A 14,492-nucleotide genomic window follows, 5' to 3' on the forward strand; every position below is an offset into this window, starting at 1 on the left:
ACATACATATACTCAAAAGGTGATATACCAAGTATACGATCGAAACTTAAAGATGATATTAGCAAATTTAGAGAAAACTCCAAACATCAGACAATAGACCAATGCTGGGATAGCTTTAAGCAAGTAGTAACATCATTGATGAATGAATTTATACCACAGAAGACATGTAGTACGAGATGGAATGTACCATGGATAACAACTGAGATAAAAAGGGAGATCAGGAAAAAACAAAGACTATACAACAAGGCAAAACACAGCAGAAAATAACAAGACTGGTCAAACTTTAGGAATTTAAGGAAAATCGTCAATAATAAACTATCCCAAGATCATCAAAAATATCTATCAAATCTACTAGACATAACATCAGAAGTCGATGATACACCACCAAAACAAGGAATCACTAAAAGATTTTGGCGATACATCAAGTCAAAGAAACAGGAAAGCAGTGGAGTAGCAACACTGAACATAGAAGGCAACATCAAGGAGGACAGCAAATCCAAGGCTGAGGCCTTAAACCACCAATTTCAATCGGTATTTACCAACGAGAGTATGGAAACATTCCCACAAACAGAACCCAGTAATTACAACTCTATTGACAACATTATACTAAACGAGACAGGCATCGCAAAACTATTACAACATCAACAAAGCCAGTGGACCCGACAACATATCATGTAGATTCTTGAAGGAAACATCAGATGAAATTGCTCCATATCTAAAGACCATTTATGAAAAATCATGAGAACAACAAGAAGTACCACACGACTGGAAAACAGCAAATATAACAGCACTATTTAAAAAGGGCGATAGATCAAAACCCGTAAATTATAGACCAGTATCCTTGACATCCGCACCGTGCAAGATCATGGAGCATATACTATTCAGACATGTCATGAACCATCTAGAGCAGAATAACATCTTGTCAGACTTCCAGCACGGATTCAGGAAAAACAGATCTTGTGAAACACAGCTTATCATCACTGTTGAAGAAATCAGCAAGCATCTGGATAACAAACAACAAGTAGATCTGCTAATATTAGACTTCAGCAAGGCTTTTGATACAGTACCTCATAGAGGACTATTACATAAATTGGACCACTATGGAGTAAGAGGAGATATTCACGGATGGCTTAAGTCTTGGCTTACTACTCGTGATCAAAAAGTACTTGTTGACGGGGAGGAATCAACATCATGTCCCGTAAAATCTGGAGTGCCACAAGGAACAGTCTTAGGACCACTGATGTTTCTTATCTACATCAACGACATCGGCAATAACATCAAGTCGCCAATAAGACTATTCGCAGATGACAGCCTATTATACCTAGCAGTGTCATCAATGAATCACTGTCATCAGTTACAACAGGACCTCACCACCATGGTCGATTGGACTAAGACCTGGCAGATGATATTTAATCCATCAAAATGTTATGTCCTTCGAATAACAACAGGAAGGCAACCAATCATATATGACTACAATATGGAAGGACACATACTTGAGACAGTACACCGTAATCCATACCTAGGAGTAGAATTTACAAGTACATTATCTTGGGATACCCACATAAGTAACATCGTAGCGAAGGCAAATAAGACACTTGGGTTCCTACGAAGAAACCTAGGAAGCTGTCCAACATCTATCAAAAGACAAACCTACATAAGCCTAGTAAGACCAACCCTTGAATATAGCAGTAGTGTATGGGATCCTTTCCTCCAGAAGCACATCTATCAGCTGGAGATGATACAACGACGAGCAGCCAGATTCATCGGCCATCAATATTCACGAGATCCAGGGACAGTAACAACACTCCTAGAAGACCTGAAATTACCAACACTTCAGGATAGACGAAGAACATCACGTCTACTACTATTTTACAAAATCGTACATCAAATAGTAGCAATACCGATACCGGATTACATTCAACAACCAACTAGAACGACCAGACAGTTTCACCAAAGGCGTTTCATTAGACTAGGCTCTACTAGTGAGCAGAGAAAAAACAGCTTCTTTGTTCGAACACTCATAGACTGGAACGCCTTACCAGCACAACTGATCGACCAGGAAGACTATGAGGCATTTAAGACCAACCTCATATCCTATGTCCAGAATCCGTAGAGAGCTAGCCATGTTTTTATCTGCATTTCACCTTTCACATGTAAATATTGTAAAGCACCTTTTTGGATGACGTTCACTAGTTTTTTTCCCCATTCGTGTGATGAGTCGGACAGGCTCTTTACGGATTACCAATGTAGATGTAGATGTACCGTATACACCAATTTATTGACTATTTCTCACTGTTCTGTCGGAATTTTACGTTTTTCTAAAATCTTTTAGAGGTTAAAACTTCACCCTAGGACTTTAGGCAAAATTTTGCAAGATTTGATATTGTTTAGAAGTGAATGAGTTTGAATTCCGCACCTTACCTTGCGCCAATCCCCGTACCAGCAAAGAATGGATACGATCTTATCCAGAATGAAAAACAGTCTCATAAAAAGAGTCTGATGCGATTTTAAGTTATCGTCAATGAAAATTTTTATAATGTTATAATGTTCCAATGTCAAATATGCATTAAATTAGTACAGATATCAAAAATACTGAATTTTGATTTTTGGGTACGGGAATTTCGGGTTACACATTTTAGACCTTTTAAAAACATTCTTAAAATAATTATTCTAACCTAAACATCATGCCATTTTGTAAATGTGTAGCAACTTTCAGCTGGAAATAGTTAGTAATAATGAAGAAATTGGCAAAATAGTATGTTGGTACGGAGAAAAGTTGGTACGGGTACGGGTTACACATTTTAGACCGTACCGGGGGAGGGTCAGAGGTTGGAAGCCCCATCTTCAAGTGAATTTTGTTGGACAATTTTCGTTAATTTCGTGCAGAATTTGAGCTTAAATGAGCACATAATATCCTGGAATATCCTTTTCAAAACTCGGGATGTGCCCGTGCACTCACGTTTCTTTCAAATCACATTCAAGTGTTATGCAATTTATTTGGCCAAAAAAACCCGTCAGTTTTCTGTATGCTATGTACAGAATATACTAGCACACAATACCAGAACTAGAAGATCTTTAAATGCTTATGGAGGTCCTCGATGGTTTTTTATACGACTATAATTTATGTTCATGACTTCCATTAATAACAGTTTTGTGACTTCTCAATTCTGACCCACCACAATTAGACAAAAGAAGCCCTTTGAATATTTCAGACGGAAATGTATGAGGAGCTCCTGAAATAAAACGCGTATTTGTTAAGGGAAGAGCTCCTGAGTATAATTTATCAAATGATGAGAATGTCCCGAAATTTTCAAGTGACATTTCTAGTCAGACTGCATATTTGATAGTGTGAGCGAGCCCCTTTCAGTAGAGTACAAAAAGTTCTAAAAAGCGCAAATAATGAGGCTTTGTACTTATGTTTTTTTTTCTATACATTTGTTTTAGATTTTAGCGAGGATCACCTGGTGGGAGCAGACATGTGTTCAAAGAGCATCTCTTTAATTACAGGTCTATAGTCGGAAAATCATATAGACTCAGTAGAAATACCTTGAAGTCTGGACCCACTATAGTTCCGATATCATTATCAAATAACTGCGCGTATTTAACCAGACATATTGTATACACTACCTGGACTTTAAATGATTTTCAACATCAGAGACCAAGATTCTTGGGAGACATGCCCATATTACCCTCCACACACACACACGCGCGCGCGCGCGCGCATTTTCGCAATCATTTTATCAATATGAATTAACAAACATAATTTTATAATATTCGATGACGATCAGTTTATATCAGTTTGAGGGTTTAGTGACGGTTGTATGAATCTTGAAAAAAATAATCATGACATGTTTGCTGAACCCCTAACCTACTGATTCACATGTAACGACTCCATATAAATGTGGATATTTGGAAACGTGTTGCCTTTAAAGAGAAAATACCAAAACGTGATGACTGGTAGCAGAGTCAACACATACACAAAATGGAGATAGCCGACACGAAGAATACCTTTGGATTTTGAGAGGATTTACTAGTTTTAGAAATATGTATCATGACCTGGACTTTTTTTTCGCCCCTGCTACATAGAAATTAAAGATATATCCACGGACTTGCTTCCTCTATCAAACAGCCCGACTAGTACATAAACACGAACTTGTACGTATACTAGTCGGGCTGCATATTGGATTGTGGGAGCAAGCCACTTTGATATATCTGGGTTTCAATTGTTCTACAAATATGGTGCATGCTTCTACTCGCCCGTATTTTGACGGACGATCATGGTTTACCGTGTCTGTCCGTTTGTCCATGTTTCGTATGGTAACTCCAAATGTTTTGATATACATTAAAGATTTGTTTCAATAATACTTGTCTTCACTGAGTGAAACTCCTTTCGTTTTTAACTGTTTCCGGTGTTTTATCTCCGTAGTTGCGGTATTTCGAGCATCACAAAAGAGAGGGCTTTAGCGCACCTGTTTATTATATGTATTTATGTGTATAAATTTCACAAGTACGTGTACAGTTGAAATTCTAACTTTAAACCTAATTGATGGGCAGGTAGTCGTTTTTATTTTTATCTTGACCGTTTTGTAATTGATTCGCTCATCATTTCATAATCTATTTCAATAATAACTTACAACTTTTAGTATCTTCCAAGATTCACAATAGGTATGTGATAAGTTATGCGAAAGTTTGTGACTTTTTATTGAACTCTGAAGTCATGTCTAGGAGCCATAGCACGTGATTTTACAGCACAAAAAGTCCTTGTAACGCTGTTACTAACAAACTTTTCTTACTAAAAAAAATAAAGAAATTAACGAATTTACCTTAATTTGCCTAGTTGGATCTTCGTTTGATCATGAATTATTTATGAATGATTTGATAAGAAAGAAAATCCCCAGACCATACTATATGTTACGTTGTATAAAGAAAACCGAGTGGTTACTTCCGGGTTTTTATAGGGACTTTTAATATCTAATGAATATATATTCGATTTATTAATCAAGCAAAATGTGCGTTATAAGAAAGGGCGTTCTGCATGTGTGAAAGGGGTTCCCGGATTCATTCATGCAAAGAATAGGAATGTGTGATTTCGTACATGTACAGCCTATAAACAATGATTGACACGTGATCGTGATCTTTTGCTACTTTATTACTACAATAAATTTCATTCATTAATTGTAAATTAATTATATATCAATCAATAAAACATATGAACAATGGTACACAGAGGAGATAGGTTCATCCTATGTTCAAAGGGGAAGTACAGTTTTGTCCATGTTCGAATACAATTGATTCCTAACCAGACGTTGGTCTTTAAAAAGAGTTCAATGATTCTCGTGTTAATCGTTAGGACAAGTACCAACTATTTTAGGCCTTTTATTCGGAAATAGGATATTGCATCCTACCATGACTTTTTAAAGGGTTCAACGGAAAGACGACCGAAGCGGATCAGGGAGTTTCAGAGGAACATATTTACAGGAAATTGATTTCCTGGCCGAGAAGAGACACTAATTCAGAACTAATCTTGACAGTTTTCCGCCAATATATTGTTTTATAATGGAATTATCTTGTCTGCTTAAAGGAGACTACCACTCACTGCAGAAGGGCTTGAATTTATTCCCTCAATTGCAAATTACTTGACTGGACGTGGGGAAAAAGATGGACGTGTCTTAAAAACTAAATTCTTTTTATCTAATGGACTTCTTTTTTTGCAATAAGATGAAGAAACAAGTAAGTCTCAAGAGCCTGAATCGCTTATCTAGTTTGATAGCTTTAAAGAGTTGAATACACGCAAAAACTAAAAATGGTCAAACACCTTTGACCAAATTTGTACAGTTGATATTTGCCATGATAATGAACATTTTTGCTATAAATATTAATCGTCATTTCTATTATGTTTAATGAATAATAACAGGCTAAGTGCAAAAATCATTATTAAAATGCAATCAACAGATTTCCCAAATTTGCATTACGTACTTGACAATCTACATTTATTATCTATCTACTATTCATTAACATACAAAAACTGGGACAGTGTCCAAAATGACACTTTGTAAAGGTCCGAAGTACCGTGAACCACGCTCCATAAATTGGAATTATAACTTTAAAGATCTTATGGATGCCGTAGAGGACTACGCAAGAAAATGGATAAAACGAGAACAAGAAGACATTGATTCTTGGTCGGAGTGGTTACATTGTCTACTATACATGACAAATATGTTGTCGTACCAGCAGACAAAGCCTAAAACAACATTGTTTTTGTCTGTAAAACGATTTACATCCAATGTTTACTATCAGATGTAGACGTAGAAAATAATAGCAGTGATAAGACCAATACTGTTACTACACTATCCAAAGAAGACATTGTGGAAAACCACAAATCTGTGCTATCCTCTTTTGGTCTCTCTACCAAGGACGATGATTGTAATTTACGGGCTATGTGCTGGATTCCTAAACTCCACAAGAATCCATACAAACAACGTTACATAGCTGTATCCGCAAAATGTACCACAAAACTTTTTTTCAAAACTTTTAACTTCTATGCTCACAACTGTCAAAGAGGGTCTGCACTTAGAAATGGATGGTAAAAGAAAACTATTTACCGAACTTTACGACAAACGTGATGACTTTTCATTCAGAATTGTCATCTTTCCTTTCATCTGTTGCAACATTCCTTCAGCATCTGCGTATGGAGTGTTCATATCACAACTCATACGTTATGCCAGAGCTTGCCGAAACTACACAGACTTTTTGTAGCGCGCTAGAATTCTAATAAATAGGCTTCTTGAACAGGGTTATGTTGCTACAAGATTGAAGTCATCACTACAGAAATCACGAACTCGTGGATCGTTACGGTGTATCCATCGGCGCCATGAAAACTGATTTGTTCAACGTGTCATAGTTTTCCTTTCCTCTTTCGTCTACCCGGGACTTGGCCTTTTATGAACAATTCGGCGGGTGTTTCTAGAAAAGCAGAGGACGCTTACCCTACCGCTGCACCTGGTCCATGCTCCCAGTTTTTAGTGGAGTTTGAGTTGTTCATTTGCTTTTGTTACTTTGTATGTATGATTTTAGTTACTTTATGTTCTCTGTTGTGCATGTCTGTTTTCCATGTCTGATCTTTGTCCCTGGATTACATTATTTTGATCACCGCTATAACCTTGGTTCTCTTTTTGTTTATCAGTTTTTGATAGGCAAAAACTAATAAAAACTTCAAAAATTACATTTTCAAGGGCCATAACTCCCATAAAGGTCAACAGATATTGAAAGAATGAACAATTTATCAATTTACATTAACCAATTATCTGCTTTTCTAAACAATACGCAAAAACTGCAAAAAAGGTCAAATTAGCAAAACAGGACAATAACTCCAAAATCGGTATCTTGAAATTTCAGAGAATTGAGATCTCTTCCGTCCAAAGAGCCTAAGATGTCTCAGATTTCTTCTATCTATTCTAGTTTTTGAGATATAAACGAATATATATTGTAATACCCTACAGGGGTGGATCCAGGATTTTAGATTAGGGGGCACATTAGAAATGGGTGCAATATAGATATCTATTGTGGTAAAATTAGCGAGAAATTAAAGTTTCAACCTAAAACCGCCTAAATCTATCCCTGACAACCCATGCTTTGCAAATTTTAGGGGGGCGCACGCCTGCCACGCCCCCGCATGTATTCGCCACTGCCCTATGTTCTATTTGTAGTAACAGCGGCCATGTCTTTTTTGGCGAGGGACTATAGACTACAAACCACTAATTCAGATTCCCATTACTTTCTATGTTAATTTGCCCATTTTCAGGGGATCCTCAGTAGTTTACCTTATGGTTAACCTAACCAAAAACCATATATCACCTGAAATATACACATGTACTGCTATGTCACTCAAAATTTCACAAGGGGTTTACTACCTTGCAGTGCAGCATTGACAATCGGAACTTTTCTACCCTAAAAATAGCGTGGGATTCCTAAAAACTCCATTTAGTCCATCTTTATTTATAGTTCAACCAAGTTTGAGGCAGCATACGTTGGGCTGAAGATTATCAGAATAAAATTTCCTTTTTGGAAAAAATTCATTCATTTAAAAATATTGTCAACTTTTTTTTATAATGGCATGCTAAAGGGACTACTTTGTACCTTGGCGTAGGACTTTTTTTGCGTATGTTCCAAATCGATGATGCAATTGGTTGTCTGTAACCTATATCAGATACAATTTTGGGAGAAGACAACTCAAGTATGTATGTCATCAAGTTTCATAAAATTCTATTCAGTGGTGTCAGAGGAGAATTTTGTTTAAACAAAAGTTAATGACGGACGACAGATGACGACAATTGGTGCCAAGTGATGGCTAGGCAAGGTGAGCTAAAAAGCAATTTAAGCGGACTATCTTTGTTGACCGTTGTATGCCCGTTTGTCCACATTTCGTATGATAACTCCAAACTCCAAATGCTTTGATAAACATTAAATATTTTTTCAATAATACTTGGCTTTCGTTTTTCATTGTTTCCGTTGTTTAATCTCCATAGTTAAGGTATTTCGAGCATCACAAAAGAGAGGGGCTTTAGCACACCGGTTTAATAATATGCATTTATGTATATAATTTGGGAAAAAAACGTACACTGTGGAAATTCTAGAAAAAAAAGAAAAGAAATATCTTAAAACATGATTGATGTTCAGTCGTTTTATTTGTATGCAGTTCGTTCTGTAATTGATTCTCTTATCATTTCATAACCTATTTCAATGATAACTTGCAACTTTTAGTGTCTTCTTCCAAAACTGACCATAGCTGTGTACCGAATTCAAGCTAGCGAATAATAAGCCAACGAACAATAAGAGAACGATAGCGAACAATAAGAAAACGCAGGAAAACTTCATATCTAAAAACCAAAAGACTCAACAAACTAACAATTGACTACACCGTATCGTTCGCTAACTTGAGCTTAATTAGCTGTGTGACAAGTTTTGAAAGAACGTGTGGTTTTTTTATTGAACTCAAGTCATGTCTATGAGGCAAAGCAAGTGATTTTACAGTACAAAAAGTCCCTGTTACTAACAAACTCTCCTTACTCAAATAAAACTGTCTTTAAAAGATAAAGAAATTAACGAATTTACCTTAATTTGCCTAGTAGGATCTTCGTTTGAGTTATGTATGAATGGTTTGATAAGAAGGAAAATCCCAAACAATACTATATGATATGTTATATAAAGATCGGTTACTTCCGGGTTTTAATAGGGACTTTACATATCTACTGAAAATATATATGCGATTTATTAATTAAGCTAAATGTGTATTATGGGTTTCCTGATTCTTTCAAAGGATAGGAATGTATGATTTCGTACAAGTATTACTTATAAACAATGACACATGATCCTGATATTTTGCTAATTACAATGGTACACAGAGGAGATGGGTTCATCCTATGTTCAAAGGGGAAGTACAGTTTTGTCCGTGTTTGAATACAATTGATGACAAACAAGACATTGCTCTTTTAAAGAGTTTAATGACTGTTACTTAAGAATAATGCTTGCGTTAATCGAATGGGCCTACACTAACTATTCTAGGCCTTTTCATTCGGAGGGGGATATTAAATTCTACCACGACTTTTAAAACGGTTCAACGGAAAGACGACAAATCGGATCAGGAATTTTCGGAGCAACAAATTTACGGGAAATTGATTTCCTGACTGGGAAGAGACACTAATTTAGAACTAATCATGACAGTTTTCCGCCAACATATTATTTTATAATGGAAGTATCTTGTATGCTAAAAGGAGACTACTACTAACTGCAGAAGGGCTTGAATTCATTTCCTCAATTGCAAATTATTTGACTGGACGTGGAGCAAAAGGATAGTCGTATCTTAAAAACTATTTTTTAATTTTAAGTCGTTGAGTATGATTTTCTTATCAGGGGCGGGTCTGGAGATTTTGTTAAGGGGGCGCAATTAGAAAAAGGGTTCAAGGCTACCATTTCCATTTTTTTGCCAAATGTTTTCCAACAAAAAAGTGGGGGGTTTAACCCCCGGAACCCCCACTTTTAAGCCCACCACTGCTTATTATACAATGACATGAAACGTTTTTTTTTTAATAAATCCTACTCGTGCGGAAAAAAACACACATATATATGTGCAATAATAATAATAATCATAAAGCATATAATAGCAAAGGCAAGTCATTTGTAATGAAGGAAGACCTTTCCCAAGTATATTCCCATCACATTTATGTGTTCAATAAGAATTTAAAACACACAATGCCTCTTTTTTGTAATATTTGAAGAATTTTTGTAAAGATCCAAAGAGTTATATCTGAAATAAGTCATAAAATATTAAACTTGGAAAGACAGTGTTGATATCAATGTTCAATAATAATAATGCAGAACCGCATTCATTCGAAACCAGGAGTTGGTGATTCCGTCTGTTGAAATGTAAGGACTGAGGACCGCTTATACCATCCTTCTTAGCAAGTAGTGTTTTACATTTCTTGCCACCAGGTGACAGTACCACTCTACAGTGGTTATCATATGACGCAACGTATACGTTTGAGACGTTATAAATGGCAATGCCGAGTGGATACACCAGTATTGATGACTCCTGATACTCTCCTGATACATAGCTTCTCTCCTACCACTGAATAACAAGTGTAGGAAATTACATCATGTCCTGCCCCTGACTGATAAGTACTATCTTTGAATACAGTACAAAGTACAATCCTGAACTAGGTGTATCTCGTAGTATCGTTGAGGGGAAGGTGTAATAAAAATCTACAAAAAGTATACCTTTACCAGGCACACACCAAATCAGGAAACCTTTGTGTTATTCAAGTCCATGGTACATTCCAAAAGCTATTGTCTTCTGTAATAAGACGTAAGAAATGTTCATGATAGTGATAACTTTCTCTTGAGATACAACAACAGTATTGTTATCTATAGCAGCCATGTCCGAAGGATCTAACAAGGTCGGAACTTCTTCCATTTCACCACTTTCTTTCAGTAAAACGATGCAAGAACGTAAGGTCCAATACATCTTGCCAGATGAAAAACAGAATATCCACGAATCAATAATCTTCCATCGAAAACATGAAAGTTTGACTTGAGTGTTAATTTGATAATGTCAAATGGGACTGAAGATGGTCGAGACATTTCCGCTCAACTGAAATGTATTGAAAACGTAATATAATTTCAAGCTTGGTGGCTTCTTATGTTATGTCACTTAGTTCTGGAACTTCCCATATCAGCTTTTTTCACGTCTTTAGTTTATAGTTACTTTTTTTCATTGGTGCGAGTCTTGAACGTTTTATTAACAACACATACTCTGTTGATGTTCGTCTTTCCTTGATCTAATGATTTTCCTTTGATAGTGAACTGGAAACTGATATGACAGTTCATCAGGCAACCCCCCTCGAAACATTATCATTGTATTCGCTATAACAATGACTTGAAAGGCTATCGTAAGTGATGTGAATAAGTACTCTGTGGCAACATCCCTTCAGCACCTGCGTACGGAATGTTCATATCTCAACTGATACGTTATGCCAGAGCCTGCCGAAACTACGCAGACGTTTTGTATCGCGCTAGAACTCTAACAAATAGGCTTCTGGAACAGGGTTATGTTGCTACGAGATTGAAGTCATCACTACAGAACTTTATGGTCACCATGAACTCGAGGATCGTTATGGTGTATCCATCTGCACCATGAAAACTGATTTATTCAACGGATCATACTTTTCCTTTCCTCGTTTTCCTACCCTGGACTTGACTTTTTTAGAAAAGCAGAGGACGCTTACCCTACCAATGCACCTGGTCCATGCTCCCAGTTTTTAGTGGAGTCCGAGTTGCTCATTTGCTTTTGTTACTTTATATGTATGATTTTAGTTACTTTATGTTCTTTATTGTGTATGTCCGGTCTTTGTCGCTGGATTACATTTTTTTGATTACCGCTATAACCTTGGTTCCTTTGATTACTCTTTCATAATACATAAAATGTGGCCAAATAGTGTATACATGTACAATATGAATAACCAACACAATCCAATAAAAATTATCATTCTATGCGGTGTAAAAATGATATAAATTATCTGTGACGAGTCAGTGCATAAGAATTAATGTGTCGGAAAAGTTTTAACATGTACAACGTGATATAAAACGAATCTGTGTAAGATACATGTTTTCAATAACACCTACCTGTTTATTCAAGTTACCAGATGCATGCAGTACTTCAAAGTCCTTTTCGTTCTGGAATGCATGGAACCCAAATCAATTCTTTTGTGGACAAAAAGTGTTTTATCTGTCAGATGAGTTGACCCACTGGACTCGATTTGACATGTCCTCAAATGTTACCCAGAAATGAGTAAGGACATTATATCTACTCATGAAGAATATTTGACACAGACAGTGAATATGAGTATAGGACAATCATTTCGAAGGGAAATAACTCTTACACAATTGGTGGAATGTATCTAAACTTTGAAGGCTGGTGTAACAACAATGGTTGAACCATAAACAGATTTGGCAATTACAGACACAAATCATGTGATACTTTAGCTCTTACTTACTATTTTGATTAAATGTTGAACTCAGTCGAATTGAAGGTAACCAAAAAAACAACCCTACTTTTTTGCAATTTGACGAAAAAAAGTAATTAAAACAATGTTGATGCTTATTTCTAACGGGTTTATGCTATTAATTCTTGATATGAGAATTTAAATCAATGTGAACCTTTCTTTTGTGGTATGTAACTTCCTGCTTCAATTTAACTGAGATCCATACACTTTTACTCAAAACTCTTGTCTGGAAACAAGAAAATGTTTGTTTTTGGACCTTTTCATCCCCTAATTCTAAACAGTTATGGCGATGACCTGAAAAACCAATCTTTGTCCTATCTTATATATATATATATATATTCTCTATTCACTACACTGCTCCATCGGATCAAATTGATACAGGGAAGATAGAGTAAACGTAGAGAAAGGTCTGAAAAATTCCCAACAATGTTAGAACTGTAAAATTTGTGATGCAAATTTTTGGTCGTTCCCTCCGCAGGACTCGAACTCGTACCGCTGTGACACCTGGCAACACCGCCTGCACAAAGTCCAGCGCTCTAGACCACTCGGCCAGACCCTTGTATATATTTTTTCAGACAATTACCAAGCGTAAAAACATTATATAATTGCTGCAGAAAAAAAACAGAAAGATCTAGACCTACATTTAAATAAAGATTTGCAGGACTACCTTTTAGCCTTGAAAAATGTTTAGTAATATATTTACTTTAAGGAAATTTAGGGGAGAATCTTCCATATGAACTATTCCAAATGTTAACAGGTATGCATATCTCTGAAATTCTATTAGGATTAACATTCAGGTCAAACATTCAAGAAAAAAACAGTTCTAAATCATAAGGGAAATGCAAATTTTATGATTAGTTATATTCATCATGTAATCTTTGAAATTGAGTGTATAGTACTATTTACACGAGAATCAAAAACCTCTAGTGCTAACAGCACTTTGATTGGCCCCTAATCCCTAAATCCTCCTAAATCAATTGAAACCTTCCTTTAGGGGTATGGCACTTGTGGTACAAATTCAAAGCAATGCATTTCCTTTTAATTGAATTATAATTTAGAAACCCCCAAAAATACTTGTTTCTGGCCCCTTATTTTTACTTTGCTCAAGTCACAACCCCAAAAATAAATCCTAGTGTTCCTTTGGTGGTATGGCACCTGTTTATAAAATTTATACAAGATCCATTCATTTTTACTCAAGTTATTCACCAAACACAAGGAAAATGCTGGTTTTAGGCCCATCCTTTAAAAAAATTCAAGTCAACCCCCAAAATTAATCCCAGCCTTTCTTTGGTGGTACGACATCTTGTTATACAATTTCAAAGCGATCCATTCACTAATGGTCAATTTATTGTCTGGGCATCAGGAAAATGCATGTTTCTGGTCCTCCTCTTTGACCACTAATTTCTAAAATGTTCAAGTCTTAACCCCCAAAATGAATACCAGTCTGACCATTGTGGTCTATAATATAGTGCAACAACATCATAGACATTCCTATGCTTTTATTTGAGTTATATAATTAAATTCTATGAAATGCTTGTATTTGGCCCCTAATTCTAATACTGTTGAGGCCATAACCCTCTAAATTAACACCAACCTTTCCTTGTGTGGTTTGTACCCTTGTTATAAAAATTTATAAAGATCAAACAACCAATATCCATTATCACATGAAAACCAAGTGTCTTGAGACAGGGTAACAACAGCGCCATACCATTATAAGACCACAAATTTTTTGTTGTCTTATAAAAACCACATATTTGTCACTTTTAACTTTCAAAGGCAATCATACCAACAAAAAGTCTTCTTACAACTGCAGCCAAATGATGACAATTGTTGAGTTCTACAAGAACTGAAGAAGGTCACATTAATTTTCAAGTATCTCACATAGTTTTTGAGCTGTATGTAGAAATTGGTGACTTGACCCCTTGAAAATAGCAA

At 36.0% G+C, this 14,492-nt stretch overlaps 1 protein-coding gene across 3 annotated transcripts in view; it reads right to left on the reverse strand.

The window, feature by feature from the left end:
* LOC148614803 (tumor necrosis factor alpha-induced protein 3-like) overlaps positions 1 to 12,589 on the reverse strand; it is a 42,284-nt gene extending 29,695 nt beyond the window's left edge. Inside the window, exons 1-2 of one of the 3 annotated variants that reach the window (XM_088589184.1) lie at positions 12,178 to 12,588; positions 9,112 to 11,146 (exon numbers count right to left, since the gene is read on the reverse strand). The gene's annotated coding sequence lies outside the window, so the exon portion shown is untranslated. Of the gene's footprint in view, positions 1 to 4,823; positions 4,943 to 9,111 lie in introns of those variants that run through there. The other 2 variants (XM_088589188.1, XM_088589185.1) reach the window with 2 other exon arrangements.
* Positions 12,590 to 14,492: the final 1,903 nt, after the last annotated feature.

This window comes from Perna viridis, chromosome 6 (assembly GCF_037379345.1).
Source record: "Perna viridis isolate PV_CMFRI_1.1 ecotype Kerala chromosome 6, ASM3737934v1, whole genome shotgun sequence".
Lineage (NCBI taxonomy): Eukaryota > Metazoa > Mollusca > Bivalvia > Mytilida > Mytilidae > Perna > Perna viridis.